The following is a 16,723-nucleotide window of genomic DNA, read 5'->3' as shown; positions in this document are numbered from 1 at the left end:
TCACAAAAGCTAATAGCAACATTGTGAGAGTAAATTAAAAGTCCATCAAGAATAAGATAAATTAACACATTCTGATTCATTCTAGAATGGTATAAAATAAAGTGAGAAAACTAAATGGACCTGCACCACTATTGGAGAAATGGTTAAAGCAATATTGAGCAAGAGAAATAGAACAGAGAAGAAATACACACTGCATGATTTAATTGATGTACAATTTTTTAAATAGCAACAGTTATTTTGCTTAGGTATATATTTTTGGGGTGTAGAAATATAAAGCAAAACAAGGGAGAAATTACATAAAAGTTGAAAAAGGTGGGTGAAGAATGGAGAGCAGCAAACAGGAAACTCCTATGGAGTCACAATGTTCTCTTGACCTGGGTAGTTTAATTGCTGTTCACTTTTTAATAATGTGATGCTGTATACATTTATGTTATATGTACTTTTCTGTATATGCAACCATATCACATTTAAAGAAGTAAAAAATTTAATGTAAATGGCTAAATTCTGGAAGTCATATGGTTACACAAGCAGTTGAAGGCTGGCGTAACAATTCAGAAAACAAGAAATCAAGATATTATATGCAAAATATTTCAAACATGAGATTGATAGATTTGGAAAGATAAATTAATATTCTATCTAAATATAACATTTAAAATATTCTTAATGTAACATAAGAAAAGTTTAAAAGTCTCAACAAGGCAGGAAAATGGATTCGTTGTTCTGTTTTTCAAATCTCAATCTGATTTATGCCAATATTAATCTCCCTGTAATAAGAAGCATGTGAGAAGACCCTGCAATGCCTATTTCTGAATGTACCCAAGAAAATTAGTCTTCCATTATGAAAAAGAATTACTGAGAAGCAGAAAGAGAGGGAAAAATATAAACAATAACTCGAAAAAATGTTTATGGCATTAATATTATTTTTAAAGATGAATGCAATTGAGTAAGAAAGAATCACAATTTTGTGATTAAATAGCATCTGGAAGGGAAATCCTTCAATCCTAACTGTGGAAAAGCTAGCCATCCACAGTGACCAGAGAAGGTAAAACACATTGGCCAAAAAAATGATGCAATAAAAGAACAATGAATATCTATACGTCATATCTTCAAGAGGTAGAAATATGGAATTAATATAGTGTGTGGAATCTTTGTCAGTTTCTTCAAAAATAAGAAATTAACTGTAAATGTACACAATATTAAATCTTATTTTACAATGAAAAATGTGAACACTGCGTGAGAATGAAAGAGATGACATAGTGGAATGAACAGTAAAAGACTAAGTTAACATTTTTCTTATCTTCCGAGACATCAATCTCTATTTCCTCCTACTTTCTTGAGAGTTACTTATTTAAGGGGTCTCTTCTCCTCTGCTACCCTTAAATGTTAATCTATTCCATGGTTCCATCCTCAACTCTTCTATTTTCTCTGTTTCCCTTGGTAACTTCATCCTTTCTAGTGATTAAAACCACCTACATATCACAGGTTCCCATAAGCAGTTTTTACTTTTTTTCTGTTGTTTCAATTGCCTGCTGGACATTTCCATCCAATGTCTCAACTTTACACTTACAAAAAACAAAAGAAAGGAAAAGTGCAACATTTTTGTTAAACCAAAATTTCTTACAAGCCTGGTTTTGACAAACAGCATCATTATCCATGAAGTAATCCAAGTAGAAATCTTGAAAATATCCTTACTTCCTTATTTTTTTAGCCACGTCTTCAACCTCCCCCTCCTATATATGCATACATTATCATCATCATCATTACCATTATGATTATCATGATAGATTTTCAAATAATTTTGTTCTTTATACAGTGCTTCCTAAAGTCCTGTTTTAAAAGCAATCCTTGATGTATAATACAGATGGTTATTTAACATTCTCTACTACTACATAATTTTTCCACTTCTCATCTACAGAATTGTTTTATAATTATAGCATATAACAACCTAGTTTGAATATCTAGTTTATACTTTGTTTACATGTTGTATTAGTCAGGGTTCTCTAGAGGGGCAGAACTAATGAAATACATTCATACATATATATATACAGAGAGTTTATTAAGTATTAACTCACATGATCACAAGGTCCCACAACAGGCTGTCTGAAGGCTGAGGAGCAAGGAGAGACAGTCCAAGTTCCAAAATGGAAAAACTTGAAGTTCCGTGTTCGAGGGCAGGAAGTATCCAGCATGGGAAAAAGATGTAGGCTGGGAGGCTAGGTCAGTCTCTCTTTTCACATTCTTCCACCTGCTTAAATTCTAGCCGAGCTGGAAGCTGATTAGATTATGCCCAACCCAACTAAGAGTGGATCTGCCTTTCCCAGCCCACTGACTCAAATGTTAATCTCCTATGGCAACACCCTCACAGACATATCCAGGATCAATACTTTGTATCCTTCAATCCAATCAAGTTGACACTCAGTATTAAAAATCACAAGTCCATGCCTTGTCAGCTTGAACCCATACACATCTGGGGAGACCATATACAATCTTCAAATAAAGAAAAGAATAAAGTAATAATTATGCCTAACAAAATACAATTATCCTTCATACAACCGGAAATGCACCAATCCCCAACCCAAATTCTATTACAGAAAGCTAACAATACTTAAATACTGATGTGAAGTCAATAAATCTTATGTCACATGATAAAGGAGAAAGGAAATAAAATGAAGATATTTTCTTAGTACAAGTGTATACCTACACAAATATGTTTTTAACAAAAGAAGGAGGAAATACTCATAGCAATTATAGTCCTCGTTTCTGCAGCTGGTCACATGATCATAGCTGGTATTGATGACTACCTTCTTCTACTACTCATACTGTATTCCCTTTGCCTTCAGCAAGCACCTCAGCAGGTTGTGTTTTTTTCCTGGTGAAGTGACCCAAACCTTCATTCCTGAAGGGTCTGAGTCATTTGTAGTACTGCCTAGATTGGGCTGTTGTACTTTCCTTACCTCCATTGTGGAGCAGTAGACTGATTTCATCTTGAGAGGCCAGGTCAATCACACCAGCCAACACTGTAATTCCCTTCTTAGCCTGCTGACTTAAAGGTAGGAGAAATCCAAAGTATCCAGGTGGCAGTCTTAACTCCAGGTTTAATGGAACTATTGTTGTCTCCTGGTGGCAGCGTTCCTCCCTCTGGAACTAAGACCTCTAGGCCAGCAGAACATAATGTCATGGGAACAGGAAGTAAACATTTTGCTAGTGGATCATTAGGGGTGATGGTGAGTGGTGCCACTTCCACTTCCACCCCTTAATTCCTGGACCCGTGAATCCTGGCTATGGAAGAAATAGTACCATAGATTGGACGCTGATTCAGAGCATACACAGCCATCTGGATAACTTTGCCCCAGCCCTGAAAAGCATTGCCACCTAGTTGGTGTTGTAATTGTGACTTCAAAAGGCCATGCCATCATTCTATCAATTCAGCTGCTTCAGGATGATGGGAGCATGGTAAGACCAGTGAATCTCATGAGCATGAACCCACTGCTGCACTTCTTTAGCCATAAAGTGAGTGTCTTGGTCAGAGGCAAGGCTGTGTGGAATACCATGACAGTGGATAAGGCATTCCATGAGCCCACAGATGGTAGTGTTGGCAGAAGCATTGCATGCAGGATAGGCAAACCTATATCGGGAATAAGTGTTTATTCCAGCAAAGACAAACTTCTGCCCTCATCATGATGGAAGAGGTCCAATATAATCAACCTACCACCAGGTAGCTGGATGATCACCCCGAGCAGTGGTGCCATATCAAGGGCTCAGTATTGGTCTCTGCTATTGGGAAATTAGGCACTCAGCAGCAGCTCTAGCCAGGTCGGTCTTGGTGAGTGGAAGTCCATGTTGCTGACCCCTTGCGTAACTTCCACCCCTGCCACCATGGCCACTTTGTTCATGGGCCCACTGGGCAATGTCAGGGGTGACTGGGGAAAGAGGCTGAGTGGTGTCCACAGAACGGGTCATCCTGTCCACTTGATTATTAAAATCCTCCTCTGCTGAGGTCACCCATTGGTGAGCACTCACGTAGGATACAAATTTCTTCACAGTGTTTGACTAGGTTCTTCCACATACCTCTTCCCCAAGTTTCTTTGTCACCAATTTTCCAATCATACTTCTTCCAAGTCCCTGACCATCCAGCCAAGCCATTGGCTACAGCCTATTAATCAGCATATAATCACACATCTGGCCATTTCTCCTTCCATGCAAAGTGCACAACCAGGTGCACTGCTCGAAATTCTGCTCACTGGGAAGGATTCCCTTCACCACTGTCCTCCAGGGATGTCCTAGTAAGGGGCTGTAGTGCTGCAGCTGTCCACTTTCAGGTGGTGCCTACATGTCGTGCAGAGCCATCTATAAACCAGACCCTTGTCTTCCGTTCCTCTGTCAACTGGTCATAGGGGACTCCCCATGAGGCCATCAGTGCAGGCTGGGGAAGTGTAGGAAGGGTGGCAGGAATGGGGAGCATGGGCATTTGTGTCACTTCCTCTTGTAACTTATATGTGCCTTCAGGACCTGCTTGAGCCGGATCACGTATACACCACTTCCATTTGATGATGGAATGCTTCCGTGCATGACCCACTTTATGGCTAGATGACTCAGAAAGCACCCAGTTCATGATAGGTAGTTCAGGTCACATGGTGACTTGATAACCCATAGTCAAACATTCAGTTTCCACCAAAGCCCAGTAACAGGTCAAGAGCTGTCTCTCAAAAGGAGGGTAGTTATCTGCAGAAGATGGCAGGGCCTTGCACAAAATCCTAGAGGCCTCCGCTGTGATTCACCCATAGGAGCCTGTGAAAGGCTCCAAACAGCATTCCTATCTGTCACTGACTCCTCAAGCACCATTGGATCTGCTGGGTCATATGGCACAAGTGGCAGAGCAGCTTGCACAGCAGCCTGGACCTGTTGCAGAGCCTTCTCCTGTTCTGGATCCTACTCAAAACTGGTAGACTTTCAGGTCACTTGATAAATGGGCCCGGACTCATCCTGTGGTCATTTCCCCAGTTCCAGAATGCATAATTGGCATAGACATACCTAGCAGCTGGCATAACCCCCACATTGCCTCCCTGACTGGTAGGGGGAGGGCTACCATATAGGAGAGTCTACATATATATATATATATACAAATGAGTACTGGAGTTTATTAAGTATTAACTTTACATGATAACAAGGTCCCACAATAGGCTGTCTGTAGACTGGGGAGAAAGGACAGCCAGTTCAAATTCCAAATCTGAAGAACTTGGAGTCCGAAGCTGAAGTTCAAGGGCAGGAAGCATCCAGCACGAGAGAAAGACATAGGCTGGGAGGCTAGGCCAGTCTCTTTTTTCATGTTTTTCTGCTTGCTTATATTCTAGCTACATTGTCAACTCTTTAGATTGTGCCCACCCAAATTAGGTTGGATCTGCCTCTCCCAGTCCATTGATTCAAATGTTAATCTCCTTTGGCAACACCCTCACAGACACACCCAGGATCAATACTTTGTATCCTTCAATCCAATCAAGTTGACACTCAGTATTAACCTTCACACATGTCTATCTCCACCAGAATACAAATTCCTCAAGGACAAATTGTAGGCTTCAATCCTTAGAACAGTATAAGTACACTAAATTTTTATGGGATGAATGCATTCTTTGCGTGGCTGTTTTCCATAGATTGATCATGTTTAAAAGTAGGAACTATTAACCTGGGATCCGTGGATAGAATTCATAAGTCAGTAATAAAAAGACATTATCTTACTTTTTACTAACCTCTGACTAAATTTAGCATTGTTTTTAAGCCAACAAAACAAAATAGTACCTATAACTTTGTCACTATTAAAATCACAAATTTGCTCATATCAGGTTTGAGTTATTGTAGATATAGGAAATATTTTAAGCCCATAACTGCTTTGGAATATGGTAATTATTAGATACACTGCTAGACCATTCTATGTAACATGTAATTAAAGACATGTTTATGGCTGGGCACAGTGGCTCACACCTGTAATCCCAGCACTTTGGGAGGCCGAGGCGGGTGGATCACTTGAGGTCAGGAGTTCGAGACCAGCTTGGCCAACATAGTGAAGCCTCATCTCTACTAAAAATACAAAAATTTGTCAGGCGTGGTGGCACATGCCTGTAATCCCAGCTACTCGGGAGGCTGAGGCAGGAGAATCGCTTGAACCAGGAAGGCGGAGGTTGCAATGAGCCGAGATCATGCCACTGCACTCCAGCCTGGAAGACAGAGCAAGAATCCATTAAAAAAAAAAAAATATATATATATATATATATAATATTATATTATATATAATATTATGTTATATATATTATTTGTTTCCTTGATAACCCTACGCATTTCACAGTATTCATTTAAATCTGAGAAGGAAGCTTCAACAGGTGGCTAAATGATCCATGCTAAAAAATTTCAGAAACTCCTTTCTTAGTGAAATGAACACAACACACCATTAAGAGAATTGCTGTGATTTTTGTGTTAGATAAGCAGATCTTCCCGCTTTGCAAGAAATCAGTGAAGATGAACCAGCTAAGAGAATGTGAAAGCTGTCAGTACAAGTAGAAATGTATTTAATATTAGTGATTGAACAAGGAGATAAACAGAGGCATGAGTAGAAATAAAGGTGAAATATAGAATTCAAGTTAAAATATAAGAATGCATAGCAATGGCTGAAAACCCTTGTGTAGTAGAAATAAGATAACATTGAGCCATTTGATAAGAATCTCTTAGTCTCCTTGAAAATACACAGCAAAAGACAGAAGTATCACCAAAGATAATGACTTGCTCAGATAGATAAAGAAAATTTGAGGCACTTAAGAGTACAAGCAAAGGCCAGAAAACAAACAAGATTAAGAAAAAAAAATAAACACACATATAACTTATAATTTAGTAAACTATTATAAATTCCTCATGGAAGATAAATTAGTTGCCAAAAACAAGTCGTAATTATACATAGCTTCCTGAAATAAAACTGTTTTAAAAAGCCCACATTTTGAAGATCTCCTTGTCTTTTATTAACAATTCATGAAATCTGAAATCATTCTGTCTAAAAATAGAAGTAGCTCCATTGGGCGTCACAAAACAGTTGGTTTTTGAGCAGGAACAAGGAAATAGAATAACACAAAAAGCAGATTGGTTAACATTAGGTTACTTCAGTTTATTTTTCTTGTAAAAGTTGAAATGGAGGGGACTTCCTTATTTGGCCAGCTCAGGTTGACTGAACCCTTTCTGATCCGTTGCTGTGAATCTCCTCTTTTTAGGAAAAACCTAGCTATTTGCTCTGCTTCCTTACAGTTTCAGTGTGATTATATGCTATTTGGCATGAGTGACTCCATTTTGGTTTGGTGTGTTGAAGCCTAGTGTAGGAGCTCAGTTTAAAACAATGGACCACAAAACTGTTACTAGTTTTATACATTTAACCAGTCTGCTTAGTAAATTTAACATCAATGTTATTGTATACATGCTATAGAGTTATTTACAAATTTTCTGTTTTAATCTTTATCAGGTTCTACTTACATTTCAAAGTCAGATCAATTTCATTAAGTATTTGGTATCTACCTTGTTAATCAGTGTCCAATGCTGAGGTGTTTCTTGAATCTTTTTACCTGCACCTGTTACTACAAAGTAGAACAAAGAATGGAGAATGGAGAAGAAAGGGAAATATGAGGCTGGGTGCAGTGGCTCACGTCTATAATCCCAGCACTTTGGGAGGCCGAGGTGGGCAGATCACAAGGTCAGGAGTTCGAGACAAGCCTGACCAACATGATGAAACCTCGTCTCTATTAAAAATACAAAAAGTAGACTGGTGTGGTGGCCCGCACCTGTAATTCCAGTTACTCAGGAGGCTGAGGCAGGAGAATCGCTTGAATCCAGGAGGCAGAGGTTGCATAGAGCAGAGATTGTGCCTCTGCATTGCACTCCCGCCTGGGCAACAGACAGAGACTCAATCTCAAAAAAAAAAAAAAAAAAAAAAAAAAAAGGAAAAAGAAAGGGAAACATGAACTTACGTAATGAAACACAGGCTATTTTCAAAAACATTGGAAAAAATTTAAGAAACTGTGCAAAGTTATTATGCAAATAGAATGATGCCACATCCAATTCTTTAAATATCATTTATTCATGCATGCAAGATGTAAGTATTACTGCGTCAGGCCCTGTGTTAGTTACTGATTAATTTTTTAAAAGGCAGACACCATCACCGCCTTCATGAAGGTACCACCTAGGTAGAAGGCAGATTTTAATCAAATCAACACAAAATTACGATTAAATATAGCAAGAGTCAAACACTAAAAAGCAAAGATGGTTAACATGTAACAGAGATATCTAACTTAGTCTGGATTCCTAAGGAAATGATATTTAAGCTGAGATCTGAATGATGACTTGTGTAGTGGATGAGGGAAGAAAACTAGAGGAAGGGGAAGCACAGGCTCCAGAAGGGAGAGAACTTGATATGGTCTAGGAAATGAAAAGTAATCAATTATGTGTACTGAGCATGAGGGAGGAGGCAAGAGGTAAAGCAGGTAGATTACATGGGGCTTTATAGGGAGGGTGACCACATATCCCAATTCCTTAGGGCAGTTCAGGTTTAAGATAAGAAATAATCGATAATAATTAATACTGCCATTTCCACTCTCAGAAGCTTCCCAGGTTGGTGATATATTATTATTCTAATTCTATAAATAGATAAGGGAAGATCATAGTATCAATTAGGAATTGCACTTGTCTATTCGTATCATATGTCAAAAGTAAGAAGAGCTTTAAAAAGATAGAGGTTTAATTTTCTCTCAGGGGAAAAAAAAAAAAAGTTACAGAGGTAGGAAGTCCTGGCCTGATCATAGTCTATCTTGGTTTCTCAACATTCCCAGTGTGGGGGTGAAAAGGTAGTACACTGTAGTACACTTTCCTCACCCATCACAAGGATAATGGCTGATGCGCCTATAAAACAAGACAGGTTAGCGAGAAAGCATTAAATATGTATTTAACCAAAGTTTTACTTGGCATGGAAGCCTTCAGAAGAAATGACCTAAAGACCCAGGGAAAACTGTGTGTTTTTGCATTAAGTCTGATAAGACATATGGATAGTTGTGGAGAAACAAGATTAGACAAAAAGGGTGTCATCTGATGGTAATAAACTGCGGCGGGAACTCGGCAAAGTCTGTTTGTTCAGACTACTCTAGGGCTCTGTGTGTAGCATTCCTTCCCCCATACATAGTAGGACACTCTGGAAGGGGGTCTTAATATTTACTTCCAGAGAATGTAGGTCAGAGAATAAACTTTCTACGCTTTATAGCTTGTTTGGGGGGAGAGGAATTCTGATTTCTATGGCTCACCTTGGAGGAGAAAGAGGTATGAGAAAAGGGAGGGTGGGAGAATATCAGAGAGACCTTGTTTCTGAGGCCCTCCCAGTCGACTTCAGTTCAAAGTACTCAGCCTGCCAAGGGCATACTTTGGTGTATAATTTTCTGAGGCTCAGTGCTAGGTATAGCTTATCCTCATGGTTATCTCATGGCTCCAGAAGATTTCTGAAGCCCCAGTCATCATGTCCACATTCCAGGCAAGATAAAGGAAGAGTGAGGAAAGAACAAAAAAGGCCTATACCTATTAAGTATCCTTCACCTGAGACTCAGTCTAAAAGCCTTCCATTTACATTTCACTGGCAGAAATTTAGTTATATGGCATCACTTAGTTGCAAAAACAAGTTAGATATTATAGTTGTTAGACAAGTGTATTGATATTGCACCAAATAAGATAGGGATTCTATTAACAAGAAAAACAGAGAATAGGTATTAGGTAGGGAATTAGCAAACTGTGCAAAAGGCATTAATAGGTTCTTTATTCTAAGTGAAATGGAAGCCATGAAGAGATTTATGCAGGGTAGTGCCTAATCTGATTACAGTTTGGGTAAGTGTGTTTTTTAATTTTTTGACTGCCATATAAACAATAGATTACAGAGGGCAAGTGTAAAAGTAGAGAGATCAGTCGGGGGCTCAAGTCGCAACAGTGCAGGAGAAACATGAAGCAGGGCCAGTTCTACTGGAGATAAAGAAATTGTGTAGACGAAAGCGATAAGAACAAACATCCACTGGATATGATGATTTAATAAATATGGAGGTTGAAGGAGAGGTAAATGGCAGGGAAGGCTTAAATATTGTGGCTTTTAGGACTACATGAATTGTTATTTGAAGAACTATGGAATATTGGAAGAAATCTAGATTAGAGGCTCAGAAGCTTATGATCGGTTCAAGACATATTGAGTTGCAAATGCATTTAAGATATTTAATGGACATATCAAGTAGGTTGTTAAATAGGTGGTCATAAAATAAATTGGGCATCATAATCGTAAGCATATAGAAGATAACTAAAGTTGCAGACATAAGTAAGATTACTGAAGAAAAGCACATAAAATAAGATGAAAAGATAGTCTAGAACCAAGCCATAAAAACGTCAACATTTAGTTTCCTGTAGAAGAGGATGTGGTTGCAAGAAGATTGAAAATGCCTGAGTAAGAAAGTAGGAGGGAAAACAGAAGAATGCAGCACTATGGGAGCCAAGCAAAGAGAGAGTTTCAGGAAGACAGAGTTTTTAAGTGTCACATACTTGTGAGATATCAAGTAAAACATAACTGAGCAGTATCCATTGGATTTAGAAAATGAAGAGTTGCTTCAGTAAAGGGAACATGGGATAAGTCAGAATGCACTAAACTGAGAAATAATAGGCAGTAAGGTGATGGAGATAGTGGAGATGGATTGTATAAATACTACCACTTCAAAAACTTATGCTATAAGCTGGCATGGTGGCTCACACCTGTAATTCCAACACTTCAGGAGCCCAAGGCAGGAGGATTGCTTGAGCTCAGGAGTTTGAGACCAGCCTGGGCTATATAGGCAGACCCTACTTGGACAAAAATTTAACAAAATATTCAGGCATGGTGGCTTGTGCCAGGTAGTCCCAGGTACTCAGGGGACTGAAGCTGGAGGATGCTTGAGTCTCGGAGGTTGAGACTGCAGTAATCAGTGATTGTGGTACTGCACTCTAGCCTGGGTGACAGAGGAAGACCTTGTCTCAACAATAAAAACAAAGGTATATTGCAAAGAGATAATGAAGATAGTGAAGTATGTAGATAAAAGTGCAGGCTCTAAGGAAAGTTTTCTTTTTAATTGGCCCTTTTACTTATGCTCTTTTTAAATCATGGAGATTTAATGAAGTTTAGACACTGCCAAGAAAGATTCTATATACAAATCATTTCTTAAATGAGAAACTTTGATGAGACAAATAAGAAATTGTTAAATATGTTTTTTTTTTATTTCTGCCTTCAAATACATCATTTCAGATCTACTTTTAAAATTAAGCACATCTCAGGAAGATCCCACAACCTCAGTATCAATCTTATGAACTAAGAAGTCTGGCTCTTTCTTCTATTAAAAATCCATCTGGTACAAGTTAAAGTTTCTTCTCCTTTTCCAATTTAGGCCTCCTTTTGTTCCTAGAGATCTGCTCTGTCAAATAAGTAAATGGTTTGGTCTTCCTTCACTTGCTCCTCTCTCTGCTGTTTGCACTGCCAGAAACAGAGTAGGGACTGGGGAAAAGTAGCAAGGGTCTTATTTTTAGTGCTATTTAATCCAGTCCTGAGTTAACTTTATTGGATTCTTGATGTGAGCAAATGTACAGACTGACTTCTTGCTACCTTTCGTCAGCTCTTGTCTCCTGGAGGGACATCATAGATTATCTTGGGTGGGTCTCTGCGAGACAACTCAAGCCTACGTGCATTCCCTGGCATCTGATTGCCTTTTGTGGAAATTACGCAACTTTGCTTTGCCAAACGGTAGATGTATGGTTTCTGAAATTAACACTTTCTCTCTTCCCTTCCAAATATCTTAGCCAGCTCCCTCCATCAGACTCTTGAAGACAAGAAGGATGCATGTATTTCTATGTTTCCATGGTAATACGTATTCCCAAATATTTGAGAACTCATGTCAAGTCCTCCCAAGGGTACTTTCAAAACTTCTTACAGTGTTTGATTGAAAAGTTAGAAAGGGGCAAACAAAGGTGTCCTTTATTTTTACAAATTCCCATTAAGAACCTTCCTACATTAACTTTCTAGTCTTCTTTTATCTAGGTTGTGGTCACTCTGTTCCTTTGGCAGTTTTGTAGTAGGTGCTTAATGAATGTATCCAGTCTTTCTGCCAGAATTCTGAGACTATTGGAAAGATCCATTACATCATGTTGTAAAAATAGTCAAGAGAAGAGGTTGACCAGACAACAAAGAGAAAGCATGACAAATAAATTCAGGAAGCCAAGAATGTGCAAAGTGGAATCATCTGCTTCAGAGAGCCAGTGTCATTCCGTGAGAAATTAGAAACACGTGTGTGTTGTTTTTTTGTTTCGTTTTGTTTTTTATGTAAAAGATATTCCGGTATTGTGAGGCTTTCAAATATATTATCTGTCAAGTGACAGACTCAAATCTGTCCTTTAAAGGAAAAACAAGAGGGGAAGGCAGGGAGAAAGTATGTTAGAAGGTTACGGGAATAATTTAAAGGAAGTAAAGAGTAGCAATCCTTAAAAAGGAAGAAGCAACTGGAACTGGGAGGAGAAGACAGATTCAAGAAAGATTATGGATGTGCAAATGGCAGACTATAGTGACTGGTCAGATATGAAGAAATAAATAGGCTCAATCAAAGATACTGCTAGATATGGGAAACTTCAGAATTAGTTATGTTAATCCTATACGTTGTATTTTACAACTAATTTTGTTACATATGTGCTATATATTTTCATGCAATTATTACTTCTCAGAGTCCTAGAATCTTTACAATTTCTATCATAGTAACAATTCCATACTGACTTGGAGGATCTAATATATCCACAAGAAATGCTAACCCCTCCCTCTTCTAATTTCTTTTTTCTCAATGTGAAAAGTGATTTTTACTCTTGTCTTGTAACAGCCTAGGTTTTTTGTTTTTGTTTTTGTTTTTTTTTTTTTTGGATAGTCTGTAGTATGTACCAGGCACGAGTCTACCTACTTTTAAAATATTAGATCTTTGAATTCTCACAATAGCCCTATTAAGCAATTACTATTATTATTATCATCATCATCCACATTTCACAGATAAAGAAGTTGAGACTCTAAAAGAGGCCCAAGGTTATGTACCTATTAAGTAACAGAACTGGGATTTAAATTCAAGTAGCCCAAGCTTTGAATCATTGCACTCTGCTAGCTTTCTGTCCTTTAAGAAGCCATTCATGATCCCTTCAACCACAAGAAATTGCTCCATTCACCCTACCTTGATCTGAATTCATATGTTGGCCTTCTTTCCATCTTGAGTTATCATTATTTTTATATATGTTTTAACTAGATTATCTACTAGCTGGTAAAGTTCTTTCAGACATGGATCATTTCTCATTCATCTTTGTGCCTACAAATAAAAAAGGACAGCCTTAAAGTGTAGTTGATAATAACAAAAACCCTGGAACCAGACAGGCTTGAGTAGACTGGATGTTTCTAACTGATCTTAAGATTTAGGTGCCTCAGACTCCTCACCTGCACAATGTACTAATCTTTCTTGTGCTTGTGGTGGAGATTAAAAGACATAATGCACATCAAAATTTGGACATAGATCCTAATACATCACGAATACTCATGAAATACCTATTGTTTCCATTTTTGCTGCACATAATAATAAGTCCTCAATAAATATTCATTAAATCATTGATTCCATTTTTGAGACTACATATAGATGTGGCTGGCATCAAGCATGAAAGAGGCCATACATAAAGTTACAGGAGAAATGTCTTCTAATGTAATTGCAATCAGGTATTTCTATTTTCATGTGTATTGACTAATCATCCATTTCATGTTTTAACTTGTAAGAAACAGCTGTCAATTATTAACTAGTATTTTATTATTGTGCATATAAAAATAATATTCATTAGATAATGTTCAAATAATATCAGATATGGAAAACATGAGGATAACTTAAGTGGAAAATTCATCCAGAATATTGCAATGTTTTCATCTGTCCTTAATAAATCAGAAGCCCTGATTAAGGCTAATTATATTAATAAGGAAATTGAAATAAGAAATATTAAGAATAATCTTTTTAATTACAACAATTTGGAATGAAAACTAATGGGTTTGTGAGCCGTTTTTTTGTTCTAAATAACAATAAAAATGCCCAGATTTTTTTTCTAAGAAACAGGTAGCAGATTCATTCATCAAATCCTGAGTTATAGATTTTATATAGATTTATCCTTCCCAGATTCTCATAAGGAAATGTTTAGTAAAGGACGTTATGACTCAATAAGGCAAATAGTATTGCAAACTTGAATCTCTTCTCAGACTACAAAAAGGTACAAGAACATAGGACTCCCCTAATTTCCAAATTGCTTTCTCCTATTACAACATGAAGTTCAGGCTTGGTCAAAACATGTTACATGAATGACAAAGTGTTGCTATAGTGGAAAAGCAAATATTATATGTCTATATTTCTTTCTTGAAAGTGCTTCCCACAAGAACAGCCATTGTAGTACATTGGATAGGGAACAGCGGCATTATTTTAAATAAACATGCACATCACCTTGAATGTTACATCAGCTTCTCACGTGATTTCTTTTTAGTCTTCACTTTTTAATCTTTCACTTTCAATAGAAGAGTTAGTAGGGAGAAGGATAATACAGATGTCCTTACAAAGGATAAAATGCTGAAGGTGGAATAAAATTAGAAGTAGGGAAATCATTTAGAAGAACATTTTGATAATCTATTTGAACCTTAATGAGGGCTTAAATTAAGATTCATTTCCATTATCTCAAATAAACTTTTTTATTCTTCATAATATTTTTCCTTCAAGTTCTAGTAGTAAAGGTGTTTCCCATTAAATGGGCTTGCAATTTAATGAAGCAGTAAGTCTTTTAAATCTAAGACTTATAGGGACAAAGTAGGTGATAGAATTACTGGAGTTGAAACATAAATTCATTTCATTTCACGAGTCTTTGAGGCTGTGTGTGATGACTCAGTTCAAGCAGAGAATCTTTGAGAACCTTAAAGCAATGAACTCTGAGAAACAAGGAGCTAGCTTGACTGATTAGAAAAGGCAGAAGGTAAAGTCCCAGAGCTAGGCAGTGTGGAAACTGGATTAACACATCATGTCATGCAGCAGTGGTAACTCTCCCCAGGTGGGTACAAGATGGTCCAGAACATAAAGGGAAAAAAAAGGAAATTCCTGAGGACTGTCCTGATATCACTAAATTGGAGTCATCCTAAAATACCAGGCATGATTGTGAAGGGCGATAAAGTGTCAAAAAGAAACAATGTTGCAGAATATTTTTTAAAAAGAAAGAAAAGCATTTGCAAAGTATTTACAAACCAAAACCAAAAACCTCAATCAGTGGTTTCCAAGGGCTGGTGGTAGAGTTAGTGAACTGACCACTTAATTATAGTAGTGGTTACACGGATGTATACTTTTGTCAAAATTCATAAGACTATATACCTACAAAACGTGAATTTTCCTGGAAGTAAATTATACTTCATAAAGTCTAGGTAAAAATGTATTAAAAGTAAACATGATTCACTTAGAAAAGTGAGCTTGCTAATAAAAGCTAAAAAATACATGTACGTGTATGATTTAATCTACATACTCAAAATTAAATTACTGCATGTGAATCAACAGATAACCAGAGTTTAGAAAGAAGGGGCTTAAAATTGCATATTTAACTCTTTTTTAAACTACTGGCTTAATGATGATATGTATTCTATATGTGTAGGAATTTCACAAGTTCTGTGTCTTGAAAGTGAATTTCAAATGCAAAGATGAGAGAAATTGTGCCTGATCTGCAGTTCCTCACTCACTTCTAAACTGAGGAAATATTTATAATGTCACAGATTGGTTTCTCAAGAAGCATACAATGACACTGAATTTAGGGGCCAAAGTGTTTATTAGAGAAGAGAAGCGGGGCCGGGCGCGGTGGCTCAAGCCTGTAATCCCAGCACTTTGGGAGGCCGAGACGGGCGGATTACGAGGTCAGGAGATCGAGACCATCCTGGCTAACATGGTGAAACCTCGTCTGTACTAAAAAGTACAAAAAACTAGCCGGGAGAGGTGGCGGGCGTCTGTAGTCCCAGCTACTCAGGAGGCTGAGGCAGGAGAATGGCCTAAACCCAGGAGGCGGAGCTTGCAGTGAGCTGAGATCTGGCCACTGCACTCCAGCCTGAGCGACAGAGGGAGACTCCGTCTCAAAAAAATAAATTAATTAATTAATTTAAAAAAAAAAAAAAAGAGAAGAGAAGGGGGAGTAAGCAAGTTTGTGCCACCAATTTAATGCATACACACTCTGGAGAATGGTACCCTATTTTTGCAGACAGGTGGCTCTGGGCTGACACTCCAGCTGTCCCCTCAGAGTCCATTGTAATGCTCTATCAGGCCAGATACCTCTGAATCCAGTCGGTGCAATGACCAGTAGATAACATGAATTAGGGTTCTCTCCAGCATCTCGTTCACTGAAAAGTACATCCCCTGATCTGATACGATGTTATGTGAGATAACAAGACAGTGGATCAAATAAGCTCAGATAATAGTGCTGGCTGAGGTCCTGTATGCAGAAAATGCAAACTCGTATGTGAAATGTGTCTATTCCTATGAGCATGAAATGCTGGCTCTTTCATGATTGAAGGGCCCCAGTGTAGACAACTTACTACAAGGTGGTCTATTGGCCTCCTGGAGGAATGGTCCCATATCTGGCCTTG

The sequence above is a fragment of the Macaca nemestrina genome, chromosome 10 (genome assembly GCF_043159975.1).
Source record: "Macaca nemestrina isolate mMacNem1 chromosome 10, mMacNem.hap1, whole genome shotgun sequence".
Lineage (NCBI taxonomy): Eukaryota > Metazoa > Chordata > Mammalia > Primates > Cercopithecidae > Macaca > Macaca nemestrina.
This window is presented reverse-complemented; position numbering follows the sequence as displayed.